The sequence below is a fragment of the Tachypleus tridentatus genome, unplaced genomic scaffold, assembly GCF_004210375.1.
Source record: "Tachypleus tridentatus isolate NWPU-2018 unplaced genomic scaffold, ASM421037v1 Hic_cluster_2, whole genome shotgun sequence".
Classification (NCBI taxonomy): Eukaryota; Metazoa; Arthropoda; class Merostomata; order Xiphosura; family Limulidae; genus Tachypleus; species Tachypleus tridentatus.
In genome coordinates this window covers 14,635,205-14,656,275 of record NW_027467782.1, presented here as the reverse complement: position 1 = coordinate 14,656,275, position 21,071 = coordinate 14,635,205, and the positions used below count along the sequence as shown (strand labels likewise).

The 21,071-nt window shown below is 31.9% G+C and overlaps 1 long non-coding RNA gene across 1 annotated transcript; it reads right to left on the bottom strand.

Annotated features, from left to right (window-relative positions):
* Window positions 1-5,678: 5,678 nt before the first annotated feature.
* Window positions 5,679-15,417, bottom strand: LOC143242155 (uncharacterized). Its single transcript, XR_013022479.1, has 3 exons — window positions 15,077-15,417; window positions 7,531-7,975; window positions 5,679-6,248 (listed from the first exon to the last, which is right to left on the bottom strand). It is a non-coding gene; the product is annotated as an uncharacterized LOC143242155 (long non-coding RNA).
* Between the last annotated feature and the right edge of the window lie 5,654 nt (window positions 15,418-21,071).

Sequence of the window (21,071 nt, the reverse complement as noted above, 5' to 3'; positions counted from 1 at the left end):
GAAGAAAAAGCTTTCACCAATAACAGTTTTTAAGAATTAATAATCAAAATAGAAAGAGCTCTCAGTACTAAATGCTAAAAGCAAATGTAGATCTGAAAATGAAAAAGTGTGACTGATTACCTCTATGTCAGGAAGACAAGAGAACAAACAATGATGGTATTCTTCTACCTGATTGTTGGTGTGTGTGTGTGTATTGTGTATTGGTCTACATGCCTTATCCACAATCTTGTGGTTACAAATGAGTTATAGAATCTGTCCTGTTGAGGGTGAGAAAGTATATAGTTCAATGTTCTAACATTTATTTATACATGACTAATGATTGAACCTATTGTTCCATTTTTCACACATTCTACTTTAATTCCCAACTTCCAGTGCAAAGAGTATACCTGTTCCAGAAGTACCACATTTATGTACTTTATTCATCTCAGAGTATTTCTGTTCATTCTGGATAGTTGAGTTATTCTTGCTGGTGCTCTTTAACTGACCAACTTATTCCTATAGAGTGGGAGATAATACCACATCAGAAGTTATTTTTGACATCAAAATATAACCCATTGGTAATTCTACACCCGCCCTCCTCATGACTGGTGTTCTTCACTTAGAACAGGCTAATTCTGAAAGTGAGGAGTAAGAAGGAATAGTAGAGGAGACAGATGTGCCAATTACTATGGAGAACAGTCACATGATATGCACATGTTTAGAAAAGCATAAAGTTGAGAAGAGTATAAAGACTGATGCACTAATTACAAAAAATATTTTTTCAGCAAAGCTAGAGTGCAAAGAGTAATTGAGATAGCTTTTGTGTGATAGGAGATAGATACCTATCAAAAATACATACATTTTAAGTGTAAAAGTGTTAACGTTTGTATCTCAGCACAAGAGATTTGCATGTTTAACTGGTTGGTGAAATAAGTAAGAGCTTCAACTTTTTACACTGAGAAATAAAAGTATTATATGAATTTTGTCTTTGCAGAATATTGCTATTGAGATCCTGATAACCTTAAGTAAATCATTTGAAATATTTTATGAAATAATCCTAGAAATAAAGACAAAAATAAGAAAGAAAAAAGAGCTGTTCCAAAACAACAACAACCAACTTAAAGACATTTTATGAGCCATTATGGCGAGGCTAAAATTTAAAATTTTCTTTGAAGTTGGCTTTCCATTTTCCGTAAGAGCTTTATATCTTGTTGAACAACGTGATCTAATTTAAGAAGACAAGGATTATAACTACTGTTATTCCAGGGGATGGGGACTATACAATTTCAACAAGATAATATACAACTGTCCTCCCATATAGTGAAGACGGTGTTAAAATAGACTCTCAGTGGTGGGAAAGATTTTCAATAACCTCGTAATGCCGTCTCACTCGCATGTCTGTGTTACCAAATATTAACGTGGTGAACCCCAAACCACGTGTAAAGTTACCTGCATTTAGAAACTGATTACCTTTACTGTAAAGATTTTGAACGTATTATATGAATTTTATTCTCTTCAACATAACTCCAGTTACGACAGAAAGTGTTTGTATCCCTTGCGTCCCGAGTAGTTTTTGCTCATAACTAAAAAAGTATCACAATAAGACTTATAGAAATATAATATATTACAAATATTATACCAATACACATCTACATAAATTATTTTGTGAATTAAACTATTGAGGTATGCAAGAAAGCATGTAGATAAACCCTTCACCTATTGGAAGAGTATTCTTGGTCAGACGAAACTAACATCAAGCTTTTCGGCCAAAATTACATTGATCTTAAAAGGGTCGGAGTAAATTCAGCCCACTCTGAACCTAAAGCAGTGACTAACACCAACCAACACCTGCATGATCATATAAGTAAAGAAAGGCAGAAGAAGTCAGAGCACCTGACACCCAGAGTACATATGATACCAAAACCAAAAGAGAGAAAAACAAAATGCAGTGCTCTATTTATTGTCGAATTTTGCCTTTTCATTGACGTTTAACATTAACTTCCGACAGATGAAGATATCTTCCAAGATCTAAATATTTATTTGATTTCTGCACAAAAGTTACACGAGGGTTATCTTCGCCAGCCGTCCCTAATTTAGCAGTGTAAGACTAGAGGGAAGGCAATTAGTCATTGCCACCAACTGCCAACTTTTGGGCTACTGTTTTACCAACGAACAGTGGGATTTACCGTCACGTAACGCACCCACGGTTGAAAGCGGCGAGCATGTTTGGTGCGACTGGGTTCGAACCTGCAATCATCAGATTACGAGTCGAACTCCATAACCCACTTAGCCATGCTAGGCACAAAGTGAAAGATATATTCAGTAATAGATATTAACTACTTAATAAAATAAGCTGTTCAAAACTGTTCAACTATTATCTTTGTGAGGTTCACGTTTTCTGACTAGGCCCTGCATGGCCAGGTGGGTTAAGACGTGCGACTTGTAATCTGAAAATCGTGGGTTTGCATCCCCGTCGCGCTAAAATGCTTGCCCTTTCAGCCGTGGGGCATTATAATGTACGATCAATCCCACTATTCGTTGATAAAAGAGTAGCCCAAAGTTTGCTGTGAGTGGTGATGACAAGCTAGCTTCCCTCTTCTTTTACACTGCTAATTTAGGGACAGCTAGTGCAGATATCCCTCGAGTAGCTTTATGCAAAATTAAAAAAAGAAGCATCTTTTAAGTATCAATCATTTTCACCTACCCCATAAGTAATGGCTTGAAAAATATATGAATGATTATAACTTATTTGACTAAATCTTCAAATATAAATTTTAAGTAAAATACATTTCCTCATTACCAAACATTTCTTACATTTTCTAGGACCCAATGAATAACTAAACCTTAACATCCTATTAAAAATATTTCAATTTCATTTAAATTTGTACTCTCATCTTAAATTGCCTTTATATATTTCCATTTTAAGATTTTAGAATGATATTAAATAGGCTTCAACTGCTACTTATAAACAGATGTGCAAAAAATATTAGACATAAATATTCATACACGACAAACAATGCTCAAGATGAATACATATGAAAACTGTTATATAACAAACAACCTTTCTCTGGTCACATTTTATAGTTTTTTTCTCAATTAAAAATAACTTATAAACCTTTCCATTTACACCTAGTGATACAGTATGACCTTTTTTAGTTTGATGTAATAAGTGGCAATGAAGATTTATTAATCTATTAGAGTACTTTGTTTTAAATAAGGCACTATTTTTTATTACTTTAAGATTACTTGTCAACCAGTATGTACAAAGTATACTTTGTTTTGTTTCTATCTGCCATAAAAGGATAAAATTAAACACTGCAAATGTTTGGAATTGTTGAATACTTTGTGAAATATACAGACAATGGACATACATTACTAACAATTAATACAAAGTTATTACCGTTGGTTCACTGAACAAAGCAATTGTTAACCTTCTGTTTACACGTAGATACCCAGAAAAGTAAAATTGAGTTCATCTTTGTGCTACACCTGTTTCTGTTTGTACAACTATTATTCTAGCAGTTACTGTCAACAGTTACTGTCAACAGATTCATTTATACTCATTATTTCATCATTATGTTTAAAACTGACAACTGTTAATAACTTCTGAATTCTTATATATTGGAAACATGTTGCATTTGAAGATCTGTTCATTTGGGCAAAGTTTAACATTCACTTTTGAAATGATAGTAAAACAAGTATGAATAATGTTAATACCAAACTTTATTTTCACAAGTAGGATATTCTATATTTATCAGACTATCATTAACATTTCAAAATATGACATACTATAAGAAATACAAATGTACATTTACCATGTGTTACTGTTGAGCAGCTCCTAGCACAACTGAAGTGATTAATTATTTTATGGTGTGAAGTATAAAAAGGTCAGAGTTTTGGCTCTGATTGAAACCAAGATTGCAAAAAAAGTTAACATTTTAAAAGTTCATGAAATAATTTATATTGGTAGATTAACCTAAACAGTAACTGTCACTTGGGACAAGTACTTTTGCAAAACAAACGTAAACAGTAACTGTCACTGGTACGTGTACTTTTGCTAGATTACTTTAAACAGCAACCATCACTATAAATGGGTAATTTTGCTTGTTACATTCTATTTTAAACCTACACATCACCACCAATAATTAATTTTGAACAATTATAATGATTAGAAGTGATAACTGTAACAGTTTTAACAAGACTCAATGTTAGACAAATGTAACATCCTTAATGAGCGTGAACCAAAGTGATGACAGTAAAATCAACTACAGTAGTTTCACAACTGCAAATTTACTTTCTTCCAAAGCTCTGAATTCATATTCGTAAAATGACAAATGTGGCACACAAAATATTATACAACATTTTAGTTTATACCTGACAACATGTTCATATTTGATTGTTTCTGCACTAAATGAACAGTGCATATTTCAGCTCTGACTTGTAAAAATTAATATTTCCAAGAGAAGATGTAGCAAATACAACAGTAGAGAGTTTGGATTAGTGCAACAATTGAAATATTCACATACTTATATTTGAAGAAAAAATACTATACACTGTAATAACTTTGAAATACCAAAAATTATTCTTAATTCAACATCACAGTAAAGAAAACATCTTGACAACAACAGAAAAGAAAAAGCCACAAGGGACATAATTTTAACTTGGCTGGTGTAGCATTAATGGAAACCTTCATTTGTTAAATAAACAGTCTGAGTAACATATGTTACTGTGTTTTGGTAAGATATTTTATATAGTTCTAAAAACAAGTAAAAGAAAAGAAAAACATCTGTAAGTAATCCATAACATGAAAAATCTTCAAACCTGCTATCAAAGTATGCTCTACAGCTAAGGAAAATATGGACCTCATAATTCAATAGTAGTACTTCAGATCCAAGGAAATAATAGACATGATGTATTACAAAATTTTCCTCATATAAATAATTGTTATTATTCTGTATTGAGTTTGGTTAACTTACTGTCTTGCCTAGAAAAAAATTATTTTAAACTACGATATATAAATAAAAGAAGCTTTTCTAAGAGATTTTGAATACTTGTTCAAAAAATAATACTTAACTTTGTACACTTGTCTTTCTACTTATGTTTCAACAACTATCATCCAGGTAGTTCTAAACTTAAATATTCCATTATATTTTTCCTTCTACTTATTACTACCAATCACTTAAACTGGTATCAAATTGTTTTGTTTCTTTTCTTGAAATTAAGTTTGAATGGTGAATAAAGGAAACTTCAGAGAAAACACACTGAGAAGTCGGTCCTCCCAAAAGTGATTACTTGTTGCGCTTCAATTCTTTAAACCTGTAATTTGTTGCACATTTTGCTGGAATTATTTTAATGATTCCCTTAAAACTGTCACCATACTTTATGAAATTTCAATTTTCTTAATTTTACAGACAATAACATGGTTCAGGTTAGTTTTCATAAAAGAGACGTACACATTGTCAGATGCTGTCACTGTTCGGTGGATAAAATCAGGATTTTTGGCTGAATACTGGCAGCATCTACTCTGGTTTAAGGAATTAATTCAGAAGGAGAATTTTCTCAAAAGAAAGTTTCCAAAAGCAATGAACCATCATAAAACACAAACTTTGAATTCAAGTCTACATTTTGTTTTTTTACAAATAAACCATTATCAGTTACACATAAAACTACCCAATAGAAGTGCAGATTTAGTCTTTTTATTAAAGGAGAATACATTTAGTTAACCAAATACTCCATCAATTTCACAGTACTGTATTTTGACTATTAAAAGCTGTACTTTGACAGATTCACTGAACATATTCATAAGTTCTTTTCTACCAACAATACTGGAAATTTCCATTCTTATTCAAAATACACAGAATAATAATAATCCTCAGACCAAATATACTGAAGAAATCTAACTAACTGTAAACATTATATAAACAAAGGAATGACTGAAATGTTTTGTAGATACCAGATATTTAGACTAGTTAGAACAGTTTATCAGTAGATTCTTTGTATGATGTGGTCATACTGAAACAGATATGTATTTTAATTGCTCCATTATAAATTCCTACTTAGTTTTGCATTGCCCCAGGATTATCTTGTTACTTTTTGTTACAAGTCAGCCTCTTCAACTTAATCTGAGACAGCACTTCATATCTCAATTTCTCTTGTGCTACCTCCTTCTCCCCAGGATATTTATGCTCATCAGGATGCCACTGTCTGGAGAGTATCCAGTAACGAGCCATGATCTCTTCCTGTATAGCACTGGACTACAGATTTAAAACCTAAAAATGAGAGGAAAATATTACTTTTATGACTTTCAATGCAAGTTCATTTTGCTATAGTTTGAGCATTTGAAATGATATCTTACCATGCAGCTCTGTACCATAGGTAGTGCAAGAGGTAGTAAAATGTATCTCAGGATGGATGGTATAGGTATTAACTCTTTTATTAATAAAGCAGAGAACAATGTTTCGATCTTCTTGGGTTAACCTGAAGATAACTTAAGAAAATCAAAATGTTGCTCTCCGCTTTATTAGTAAAAGTGTTAATACCCATACTAGCCATTCTGAGATACAAGAAGTAAGTTTGTCCAGGACATAAACTTGAAGGGGCACTAATTACCAGCTTGACTAACAAAGTGAACTTTTTGGATTTGGTTTGAGAGAACTGGATTTATATGTCTCATAGAGCACTAACAGACATCTATATGATTTACAAGAAACAAATCTGTTTTTATAATGTGATCTAAGATGTGTAAGGAGACTATGATAATATGCAGAACCAAAACCTGGCCTTTCGTACCAGTAGAAATCAGGCTTCCAAGACACAACTGAAAGCAGTTATGGAGGATGTCACCATTGACCTTTGATCAGGTGTTCTGTGTGTTTCCCATTTACTATAACAAGAGTATACAACCAATGCAATATGCGACATCCTGAATCACACTGGCTTGCAAATTTTCCTTTATGGTTCATTACATTACCACAAATGTTAGTTATGATAAGTTCCACCAACACAATAGGTTGTTGCTTTAGCTTCCACCTTATTAATATCTATTTATTTTCTCTTTCCAGTATCATGACTTGTGTCACAACCAAGAACTGGTTATAACACAAATCATACAGGAATAACTTTAGCAACCAAATGTTTATTTATAAAGATACAAATGCATGTAATGTTCTAAATGTGTTTTTTAACACATTCATAAAGAAGTACCAATTACATAAATTTAAATGTTGGACGTCTATAAAAATTGGTTTAGATTCATTTTATCACTTTATGTATGAGAAGAGGGTAGAGAAAAAGGCAGATAAGCATTGTTCATTTTACTAGCCTTAATATGAGCACTAAAAACAGATATCAAAGTTTGTCTTAGAAAAGTGAAATAAATAAGCTATTATACTAAACATATTTTTACATTGTTTATACATTTCTTCAGTTATTTCTAGTCAAAAGTAAATATGACAACAAAACCTATCTAAATAATATATTAATTTATCACAGAAATAAAACAACAGGAATAAAATATTAAAATTGAAAATTCAATTTATTTGGATCTATTACCTTTAAAGCATTTCTCTCTACTTGCAGATCAAATGCTTGAATTAATTGGTGCCATATTTCTTTCCAACCATTATACTGAGCAAAGACATAAATATCTTTCATGACAGATTTAACTTCTTGTCACACAAGACTTGTGAAAAAAAAATTATTAGCTGCATCTCAACACTTCATTTCCGTTCTGATCTGTCACAGTGCAGTTGAAATATAGCTATGAAATCCAGAGAGAGATGTACAATGCTCTACAAAAAGAAAGGACCAAGAGTCGTTTCGAGATGCAATGTCTAGGAAGGGGTTTTCTTTGCCATTTCTTAGAATACCAGTTAAAAAAACACTGAGAAGACAGAGTTTAGGTCCCAAAAGTATAATGGGTATGTCAAGTAGGCACCTAACAATGGCCACCAGAATGAGCCTTGTTCTCGTCCAATGTTTCCAACAGGATGAATATCTGAAGAAAAATGTATATGCACACTCAAGTCATGTTCTTTACAAAAGAACAGCTATTTCAGATTTCCTCTAACATCACTTTTTTAAAAACAAAATACACAAATAACATAACAATGAATGAAATGGACATCTCAGACTGACTATATTGTAAGATAAACATGACAAAAACACTTCAACAGCATTAAAATAAAAGATGATCTATAAATAAAATTATTATTCAGTGAATGGTTAATTGGACTGCACTCTACCAAACTGCATTGAGCGTTGAATATGCACTGTGTATCTTGTTACACTTTATAACATATCAACATATTAAGAAAACAAATCAAGTTTAAGACATTTTTGTTTATTTTTAAAACCAAAACTCAGTAAATAAAAATAATGTAAATAATAAATTACTAATTATATTCAAGCTAAAGAATATACTGCACCTTTCATCAACTAAATTATGGTGAAAAGTAAATCTTTATCTTTGTATATTTCAAACACAAACTGATAAAAAAGCATGAAACAATGTTTGGAAAGATTCAACAGTTAGATATAATTAGAACAGGAGGTAAAAAAAAAAAATTACAGTAAGTTTGCAAAGCAGAAGGTACTGATAAATAGTTTATAATAGTTGGGATCTTTAAAAGCCTGTTTTGAAACCTTTTCAATGGGTATATTTACAGTAACTGTGCACTGTAGTAACTTTCCATGTCTGATGATGATACTAAAACGTAGGAATTGTTGAGATTTTGTTTTTAAACTTATAAGAACATGGACAATCTTAGTGAGTGGATAATAACTTGAGTAATATAAAGTTGGGTGTGAAACTCTGGAAAGAACTTGTATTTTGGGTGAGAGGAACATAAAGGCATTGTATAGAAATAAAATAAATTAGATGTGATAAGTAAGTGAACAGACTTCTCAAATTTATCTGTAGAAATTCTGAAAAAGGTATGCTGTATGTGCACTCTTTCATCAAACATTAAGAACCTGCTAAAGTCCTGATTAGATCAACCACACATTGGAGCATATTTAAGCAGTGAAATACAGTCTGAAGTACAAACTTAGAGTTAAATAACAGGGTAATAAATAAAAGACTCTAACAACTCCTATTTTAGTTAGACCTGGTAGTTAAGGTACCCAACTTACAATCTGAGAGTTGAAAGTTCAACTTCCCATAAATGAACATGTTTGACCTACACAGCTGCCAACTGGCTTGCAAATATGCTGGCCGATCCAAAACTAGTTCAGATTATGAGCATAAAAAAAAAAGAATAACGATTACTTTAGCTATAAACTAAGGCATGTACATATTTTCATAAACTAGTTCTTTATGGATTTCAAACACACAATATATAACTTTTTTTAGCATTTCAAATGATTATATAATAAACCTTTATATATATGTAGATTTGTATATGATTTATTTCATCTATGACCACATGTGTGCTTGTTTGTGATAAACTGTAACATGCATGTGAGTTATACTTATTAACAAAAATACCAATCAATAGATAAAGTCAATTACATCAATCAACAGAATTTGCAATCTGAAGCAAATCACAACAAATACCAAGCAGACAGCTTAAATGTTTAAAGATATGACTGTTCTGTATAATTCATACATTTATATTTAAATAACAGACAAACCTTTGGTTTCACATATACTTTTTCTGAATATGTGCATGTATATAAGTGAGAAACAATACCTAAAGTGTATAATCAACATATATGTACGAAGCTTCCTGTGATCTCATGAAAACCACTCACATTTCATAGGATGATATCTGGTTGTTTTCCATTTGTTATCAACTTACACCTGCAACTTTCTCACATTACTAACTCATATTCAATACAGATGCATAAGTTAAATCTGATAAATTATCTAAACATTCGACTGAAAGAAGTCTATGTTGTCTCCAGTGTACTGAAAAACAAATACTTCTCTGAAGTTACACATCCTGGAATTACGTTTCTTTTAAATGTTCTAACCATTATTTGTTCTTCATCATTCTAAATGATTATTTGATATTTTCCATCTGTATTTATGCAGAAATATTTTTTACTAAATAGTTTATGTCCAAAAATTCAAAATAACATAATGCAAATATGCAAATACAACATAACTTGTAGCTTCACTCTGTCTACAATGTATGATACAGATGTGTGTGTGTGTGCACTTGTACATACACATGCACATATTCACAACAATGTGACACCTGTATTTTAATAGTTTAAACTGGAAAATAATTACTTAATCCCATGCACAAGGGTGTGGGTCAAAGTACAAAATCCACGACCTTTGCAGAGCATAACCCAAGACAGTATATGTTTCTGATATTAAAGTTATTAACTATTTGTTTTACCCTACACTGCTGATTTAATACTTCTTTGTAGAAGGTGGGTAACTAGCAAGTACAACATACAAGAATACTGAATAAATCCTAAAAATATGTATTTCATAAGTTTTGTAGGTTAAAATAATTCAATAACAAGACGACATGCTTATCAGAGACATCATTATTACTTACAAAAATCCAACTTATCGATTCAGACTAACATCCTCAGTTAAGATGCATCTTGACATCTGATTTTATGCAAACAACAGACTTTTATATTTCACTGAAAGCTTGCAACATTTCAAATATATGCACACAATAAATATAAGTTTATGCTCAATATTTCTTCCCCAATATGGGGTTGTTCCAACAGACCAAGCCTGTGCACAATGGATTAAAGAAAAGTAAAATGACAGACGATTGTGTAAAGTTTGGAGTGGATTGTAGAAAGTCAGTTAATACACTTAGACTACATATAAAACTAAAAGCACCAGTGGTATGTAATGTTTTATAAAGTCATTACAGTTTTAACAGAATCCCAATCAACAACACATCCAGCTTCCTTGAGTTACTATTTCAGAACAATTTCCAAAATTAAATACACTAAAAACAGTCTGTTCATCCTTCAGTAATAATTATAATATAGAAAAACGTAACCAAGTACTTTTGAGGTACTTTTTAAAATAAATACTCTACACAGATATTAAACATTTACAAACTGTCTTTACCTACTTCAAAATGAAACACCAATAACAAAGGGAGAACAGTACTGATAATCCAAATATATCCTTTATTTTCTCAATACTAAAAAACATATATCTAAATCTTGATACCACTTACTGTTTACTCATTCAAATTGTCTTTTTTTGAACTTATGAAACACTACACACAAATTTGTGAAAAACCTGTCATTTATGGTACAGTTCTGAATACAAAGAAAGAAAGAAAAAAAGGTATTTTCTGCAACATTTATAGCAAACACCTAGGCTGAAGTCCTATAATGTTTAGGCATAGTCATAACAAATTCAGAACTGCTAACCAAGTGGAAGAAAACTAGTCAACACCAGAATCACTTAATAATATGCTACTTGTAACCAAATATCAGGTATAAGATTCACCACACAGCTGAAAGTATGTTCAGTAGCATAAGCTATTTTCAGACTACACTTTATACCATACACTGTAACAGAATGTAAAAATTAATAATTTGGTGGTAAAAATAACAAGACTGAATAATTAATACTAGTTGAAGCACCAGAGCCAAACAATATTTATCTGTGTTTTTTAAGAGTCAAAGATCAGACACATGTGAACAGAAAATTGCCAGATGACTTATCAATGATGTTACTTCTATTTTTAAAGGGAATAAAATAGTTACTCTAGAAATTGCAGACCAGTTAATATTTGTTACATTAGTATGTGAAGAATTCTAAACACATCTAATGAAATAAACTTGGCAAAAATTCTAATGAAATACAACATATCTAGGTTATCTTGGAGATTTGGTTAGTGTAGCATAAATAAGAAAGGCCTTCAATGGTTTTACTGTCTTGAAATGTTTACATGTTTTACAGTAATTCCTGTACATTGAATCCAAATATGATATCCATTTATCACCATCACACATAGATTTTCCACATGTCATATATACTTCAACACAAGTGATTCATTAAAATAATGACAACCAATATTGACCAAGTAGTCTTATCAATCTTTCTAGAACCCACAAGAAACACATAATAAAACACATAAATGTTCACTTTAGTAAATGTAATAATAATTTCATCTAAGTTAGTTTTTTCTACTCCATAATTTGTAAGACATCCTTATGTAATAGAAAAAAAATATATATATATATTATTTTGAAATTTGCATATCTGAATTATGGCAAATCTATAAATAAAACCAAAACTTTATGAAGTTCAAATTCATAAGCTTGTGAAATCAGTTAGAAACATTAGAATTTCCCTCTTTTCAACTACACTATGTAACCAAATTTTACTTTTTCTTCTTCCTGGGCAGAAACTGTTATTTCCCAATGGCTTATGCCTAAAGTAAATGGAAATGACCTATTTTTCTCTTCAAACTCTGCTTTTGTGACCTGGGAGTGTATATACGAAAACATAATGGAAGGCTGTATTTGGGGCTAATACTTGAAAGTGATTTGCATTACAGTCACAAATCTAAAAGAAAACTACTCACTTCTTAACATTTGTGTATAACTTTACTGTAGATACATGTGAATCTTCATACATATGTTGCTTTATTCAGACCTTATGTAAATAAAATGTGCAAATTTGCCCATTTTACATAGAAAATAGGTTAGTTTCTAAATTCATTATCCAGATCACAAAAGCAAAGTTTGAAGGGAATAATGACCATTTTCTGTACTTTTACAACATAAGTCATTAAGAAATAGCATATGCTATCCAGGAACAAAATTTGTGTTGCATAGTGTTATCCAAATAATCAAAATATCATCATAATTTAGTATTACCATTGTGAGTTAAATTTAAGGTTGCTCAGCTGAACTAATTAGTATTGTGACATACCAAAAGAATCAACTGATCAAAAGTGTAGTATTTCTCATTATTTTATTTTTTATTATTAAGTCTTATTTTTTGAAGATTTTATTGTAAAGGTTGTGGACTGAGAGCTCTTTATTTGAAAAACTAATTGGGCTGGAATTTGCTAATCGATTAATAGTCATACCTCATATCCTTAATAGATAACATTCAACCAAATGATTATTCTCATAAGATACATAAAAAACAAACAAAAATACTTATGATATTAAATGTTGGATTTTGACACCTGTTGCATTTAACCATTACTATTTCTTACCACTGCTCCCTGTTGTGTATACTAACAACAACATCACTAGGCTCTTCCAAACCTTACTGTTGTATATACTAACATCACTTGACTCTTCTAACCCTTCCGTTGTACATACTAGCAACAATATCTAGTGTATTAAGTATATATGTAACTACAGCTGATATAAAATAGTATAAAACTGAATTTTATTAAGCACAAATTTTTCCTTTGTTTTAGAGGACCAGTAATTTGTATAATACAATCACATTTAGTTCTAATACATTCCACATGTGTGTGTGTATATATATATATATATATTATTACTATTTACAAATAAATCTTTAAATTTCACTTACTTTTCTTAAAACACAGAACAGTTACAGTGATTTATGACTATTATCTAAGTTTCATTGTAAATACCTACACTATCTACCGTATTTTCCGCCTAATAAGCCAAATTTCTGGCCCTAAATTTTGGACCTGATTTTTGGGGGTCGGCTTATTGGCCGATCAATCCTTTCGGAAATTTCTTCTTCTTAGGAAATGTTTTTCTTTTGAAAATTACCATAGGCGGTAATTTTGTCCCATCAGCAAAGCACGTTAAGACTACAGTGAAACGTTGTTTCTGGAATTTCATTGGTTACCTAATTACAGTGAGTAGAGCCAATAACGAATGACATATTGATCAGTGATGACGAGAAACCCACTTGTTGAGAAATTTATATGCAAAACGGCTCGTTTGGGCTGAGAAAACACTTTACATGGAAGAGCGAACAACGTTTCGACCTTCTATTATGTTGTTCTTTCTTCTATGTAAAAGTGTTTTCTCAGCCCAAACGAGCCGTTTTTGCATATCAATGACATATTGATTCCATCTCTGTCTCAATACGACACGTTCTGCTTTACTACAGAACGCCAATGATCACACACAACATGCATGCTGACGCTGAAACGAGACTAAGAAATCATTTTGAAGAAACTTGTCACTTCTTAAAAATGGCTTCGGCTAATTGGGCGGTAATAAGCAAACACCCTCATTTTCAGAGCTGAAAATTGGCCTCGGCTTATTAACCGGAAAATACGGTATTTTTTAACTTTTCCCGTATATAAAACTACACTATCAGTAATAGCTAACAATAAGTAGTAAGTGTGTTAAATTAACAAATCTAACATGTATTGTTGAATGAATTTAGTAAAGCTATTTTATGATATCTTTTTATCATGTAGTCAGTTTATTATAGATTAACCTTCTGGTAACAGGCATATGAAACTGTAATAATGAAATAAAACCTACTCAGAGTAACTGAAAACACCTAATTACAGTTCTCACAGTGAGTGTTAGTTGAACTTAAAATGGTAAACTGACTCTGGTTCTGAGTCTTATTCTCAGATTTTACTCATTATTCATATCACATTATAATTAGTAGTAAGTATAAATACCTACTGGAAATACTGTTTAATAAAAGATATAATCTGACAACCCCACATATCCAACTACAATATGGATTTGTTTGGGTGTTTCAATACTGGTTTTAAAATACTGTTATTGTCACATAATGTAATTAATTACTTTTAATTTTGTAATGTTAATAAAAACGACGCACATGTAAGGGCTCATTTCATGAAGCTTACCTAGCAATGAAAATTAGAATGAGTAATTTGAAATGTGAAAGAAACTGAAAAATAACTAAAAGTAACATAAATGGACATAAACATTTATAAGAAAATGTTTACAACTACACAAATTAACACTATCAGAAGTCAACATATACTGCAAAGTTTTGTACGGAATTGTGAAGTAATTATTACACATCTCTATCAGCAACAAGTTATGAAAATGTTAACACAACGTGAACTTGTTTTTCTTACCATCTTGGAGAGCTTTCTGACATTTAAGCAACCAACAATGGATGTGTAACATCTTTATAATATTAGATCTACACAGTTCATACACTTACTCGTAGAGTACCAAGAAAGATACCATCAAACACTCTGTATGCTTCCTAGAGATGTACAGCCGATGACTAAACAATTAACGTATACAGTCACAAATACAATAACTTCTTTCGAAGACTCTCTCATTAATGTTTAATCTACTTAAAATGTATCCTCCATTATGGCTAAAATAATTAATATTTCTGTTATCTTAATATTTTAGACACAGTAACACCCCTTATAAACATTACCTTTCATGGCTAAATCATTTTATCAACTAAAATTAAAATATTAATTAATGACATACAGTATTAAATCAATATAATAATTAATAACAAACAATATTAAATCAAAATATTAATTAATAACAAACGGTATCAAATGAAACATTAATTAATAACATACAGTTTTAAATCAAAATATTAATTAATAACATAAATTATTAAATTAAGATATTAATTAATAACAAACAGTATTAAATTAAAATATTAATTAATGACACAGTATTACATGTAAGTCACATATACTCTTCAAAAAAAGAAACGCAAAAGGCAAAATTTGAGACATATTGTTCACAAGTTCATTCCGGAAGTTCTGTATGACGTGTGAAACTTTGCACATTCACTGCTAAACATCCAAAGTCTGCAAAGGCGAAGTCCACGCTCACTAGTTGAAGTTTAACGTCACTCAATGTCAATAACGAGTATGCCCCCTGTGAGCATCAATAACTGCTTGGCATCTCCTGTCCATGGAAGCGATGAGATGACGAATCACATCCTGAGGAATGGCTGTCCACTCAGCTTGCAAAGCTGCTGTCAGCTGAGGTAGAGTCTGGGGTTGAGGTTGTCGCTGTCGCAGACGTCGGTCCAACTCGTCCCAAAGTTGTTCGATGGGATTTAAATCTGGTGATCTGGAGGGCTAGGGAAGAAAGGTGAAGTTGTGGTGTCTCAAGAAGACAGTGGTGAGTCGGGCTGTGTGAGGACGGGCGTTGTCATGTTGAAAAACGTCGTTAACATTCACCATGATGGGTTGCACATGGGGCCTAAGAATCTCGTAGACGGTTGCATACGGTCTGATCGGAAATCCTACGCAGCCCTGGTATGGTTGAGGCAGTAGACGTCGCAGTGGTGGTCCTATCCCGAAGGCGACGTAACCGGATGTAGTGATCTTGTGCGGGCATGGTCACACAAGGTCTGCCAGATCATGACGGTCACGAGTTGATCCATGTTGTTGGTGACGATTCCATAACCTTGTGATGGTGCTTGGGTGGGCATTCACAGCTCTGGCAACATCTGATCGAGATTCGCCTGCTTCCAAACGACCAATGGCGTTGTTGCGTTGTGCTTCAGTCAGTCTTGGCGTGACTGTATTGCGTGTCGATGGCTTAACACTGAGCTATGGAAACCGAGAACCCGTCACTTTTACCTGAAAAAAAAGGAATTCATGTTAATAACATAGTTTTTATGTATTTAAACTCTTTGTTGAGTGGATTGTGATTCTTGAAATATGTTGTATGGTGATATGTATTTTGTTGGTGCATGCCGTTAGTTTGTTTCTGTTTTCTGCTTTTCGATAATATTTCATAGAAAGGAATTTTGCACATGTTGCACTTGCAGAACATGCAGATCTCTCAAACAAATTTATTGGACACGCATGCGTTTTGGCGTATAAAATTGTTTCCGATGTTTTCCTCCGTTTTCAAAGTGCACAACAAGTGATAGATTTATTTTTTATTGTCATTTTGGTCTGACAATCAGTGCCTTAACACGTGTAACATCACATACTGGAGAGAGGACTGAGCTTGTAACGTTATTACATATATTGTGCCAAACGCTTCGAATCTTTTAAAATAACAAAATATCCCTGTTTTGCGTTTCTGGAAGGATGTTGTTTTTTGAAGAGTATATAAAGGAAATTTATGCTCTGCAGGTTAAAGTTTAAGGATCGTTAATATACAGCAGGAACTTAGGATAAATTTTGCAAATACTGATTGATTGAATGGTTAATGTGTCGAATTAAGCACAAAGCTAAGTCAGCTTTCTCTTCGTCCGTCCTTGCAATGGGCTATCTGTGTTTTTGTCTGACGCAATACACCTCGGATATCAAAATTGTTTTCTCTGACGGTTTCAAGCAGTGTAAGTCCGCCGTACCAGTAGGGACGTTTTGCAAGGATAGTTAAGACACGAAGAAGAATGAAAAACTCGAATTTTGGTTGGTGAGCAATAAGGAAGCAATGGTATCATGGTAACTCATACAACACTCTAAGTCACCTCTCAGCTTGAATACTGTACAAACTACATCACAGACAGTACCGTATATAATACTTGAGAGTGTAAATTCAGTGAAATGAAGAGAGAAGATGAAGGGAAACTATCCAAAAAACTCACGATACGTTTACAAACACGTTGACAAAAATCATATTGAATGTTCACATTTCCACATGCATCAAAGCAAAAAAAATCAAATAAAAATGTGAGAAATGTTCTACTTCTAATCCACTATAGACATATTATGAGAAATAAGTTAGCTGTTTGATATTATTTAAGTTTTACAAAGACAAGGGAGTAAATATGACACAAGTGGTGTCAGATAGTGACACTATACAGGCTATTATCTATGATAGTAAATAATGTTTCATGCTGGTGAGGTGGAATCTATTGTATTTGTGTGTCATTACTCAACACTAAGAATGTTTATCTTTTCACAAATGTTTCTTACTGCCCCCATGCTATTTTATCAAATGTTTTTCAATTACGACCTGATGAATTCTGATATCGTACAAACGATATTACCGGCATTCGCAGCAGGAGCTCTGGAGAGGTCAAGGTGATATTGTTTTCTTTTTATTGGAAACATATGGTAGAGTTTCAATGAAAAAAAGGTTTAAAAATAAATCATTACAAATCTCATTGTCGTGTGGTGTCACAAAATCGTCCAAGAAAATGTGATATATTTTTATTAGTTTACTTTTAAGATTTACTTCTTACTGTTTAATTGTTTGTGAATATTTGGTAAATCCAGCTTCCCCCTAACCCCTATATCATGTAGATTTATATTTCAACATTGCCGTTAATATACGTGTTATTCATTACGTTAACATGTATTTCACATTATAAAATGATATTTTCTGTTTAAATTAAATCATTTTATTTAAAGCATAATCTGATAAATCATAATAATCAATGCTTTCCTTGATACGAAGAATCCAACTGCTGAAAAAATAAATTCTAAAAATTATTGGAGAAAAAAGAAATACAAATAAGACTCAATTATTTGAGTAATGTAATATGCATAGCCTTAAGTTTCGATTGAACAAGATTTAAATATGATTTTATGATATATCTCTCAACAGTGTTCAATTTTCAGTTATGTTATTCGTCTTGTATTTTACAATAGAAGACTGAACCAGAAAATATTACCAGATAGACGATGTTAGGTGTACAAATCGTTGTTACACAGACAATGGTGGCACTAGTTCCCATTCCAAGAGCTCTAAGAGGGATTGGGTAGAGTTCTGCTGCCTGTTGACACACGGCAACAAAGGCCTCAATACAACCAAATTTACCCACGATGGCCAGAGCTGTTGTAGTGACAGCCAACTCTATAATGAAAACGTAATTGTAACTTTTATTTGAAATATATAAAAACTGATGCATAAAATAAAGTTTACTCATATTTTGATGGAATAAACTGTGCACTTTCAAATGAAATGATATTCCCAAATCTAAAAAACTGTGAAGATTAACTGACCTTCGTTATTTAATAAAGAACTTAAACAATAATGCTTGTGTTCGTTTTTTGTTTTGTTTAACTCACCAGATATTTGGAGTTCTGTGAACTGTTTACCTTTAATTAATGATTTAGACGAAATTACTTTAATGCTAGGAATTCAAGCACCTTCGTTGAGTTATAAGCAAAACAAATTAACATTAAGAGATTGGAATTACTGAATAGCAATTCTTTTTCGTATTAAGTTTTAGCCATATGTTAAGATCTATGAACATGTGTAAAAAGTTAAACTGTTTATACTAACAAACGTTTATCAGTGGAGGAACCGAAACACTTATATATATATATACATAAAACTCAAAATCTCTTTGCTTTTTTGTTGGCTTGTTTATGTGCTACGTTCAATGTTGAGGTGACACTTCCATCACCTGAGAGTGTACTAACCGACAATATTTTTTTTGACATACGCATCTATCGTCTTATATCTGAACCGATAATTCTATCATTAATATACGCATGTTCAAATGGTTCAATTGAGTTATAGATTATTAACTATACCTCTACTACATCATATATTTAATCTCGCACACAAAAGACAATCTAAATATTCTCCCTCAGGGTTTATTTTTCATTGCCAGTAAAAGAAAAAAAAACAACAAAAACATCATTCATAATGAAGCCCTGATTTAAAAAGTGTTCTTAGGTTAGTTTCAAGAATCAAACCTAAGTTTTTCTTTAAAATATTTGCAAAATATATTTCTGTCTATCAAAGTGTACAATAGGACGCAGATACTACAAGGTTTTTCAAAAAACCCGAAGAAAACGGGATAAAGCTGCAAGTTTAAGTGCAATGAAGAGTTTATTATGAAAAGAAAACGAAACAAGCTGTTAAGGGAATGATGTGTATGTTTGAAGTATTTATGTTTCCTGTTCATAATTAGTACGTCATAAATAATTGTGTAGAAGAAAATCAGTCTTACATTATTATTAAAATGTCTTCTCTGTTTATATAACACTAAACTTTTAACATAAGTGATGCTAATTTTTCGCAAAACGTACTTTATGTACATTTTAGGCATAAATGTGGTTAGTTGCTGTTAAATTGTTTCTTTGTTTAGTAATTCTTCTAAATCAATATAAGGTACTCCTTGGAATTATTCAAAAAATTTAATTCAAATAATTTTTATTAAGAAATTAACAATATATATTTCTAAAACATTTAGAAGTACACATTTTCTGTACTTTGATATTCATGTGTTCACACAAAATGCTTACCATTACGAACTACCATAGTTCGCTTAGCTGAGCCAACATCTACTATAGGCTGATTTTAAATATAATAGATTCTATAATAAACTAAGTTTTAATTAGATATGGCCCGGCATGGCTAGGTGGTTTAAGGCGTTCGACTCGTAATCCGAGGTTTAGCAGATTGTGACATGCGAGTACAAATTATGTGAACAGAGAATATCATTGTTTAATGCGTTTCTTTATTGTTCTGTCTTGTGACTGAAATTTAAAGATGTACAGTATACCCTCACCTATTCGCGGTTCCCCATTCGCGGCCCCGCATATTCGCGGGTTAGGCTCTTAACCCTATCGCATCGTATGCCGGTATACCAGGCTAGCGTCATAACGTCATAAAAACGAATGCTCGGTAAACCGGGTTTTTGTAGATCATAGAGACTAAAAGCGCTTTTCGAGGGTATGTCTGTATTTACTCTCTCAAGCAGTTTTATCGATTGACGTCTTTATCGAACAATTATTACTGAATTGTACTGTACTGTATTATTATTACCTGAACTGTGCGTACTGTATTTATCTGTCTAAGTTTGCCTTTAAATTTGTTCCACTTTCTGTCAATTCTAATACATGTGTTGTACGCATAGAAAATGACTTTACGGTAATACAGTATGGATAACTATACTATGTACGTTTCTTTTGATTAAAATATTGTTGCAGTACAAAATTAAAATGTGTTTACATTATCATTACTACATTAGTGAAATACATGACTGCATGCAATATTACTACATTATTACTGTATTAATGAGTAAGAGTGTCTTTAGAAAGTGTCTGGGAAGCATTTAGTACCGTATATAATCTCATACATAGAAGTTTTAAAACTGCATCCAATATTCGCGGGGGTAAGAACGTAACCCCGCGAATAGCGAGGGAATACTGTACTTGTAAATAATATAAATATACATGTGTAATGTAGTACAACTGAAATGTGATTCTCTAAAACAGAACAAATGAAAATCAGTTGCATTTATTAAAGGCCAGTTT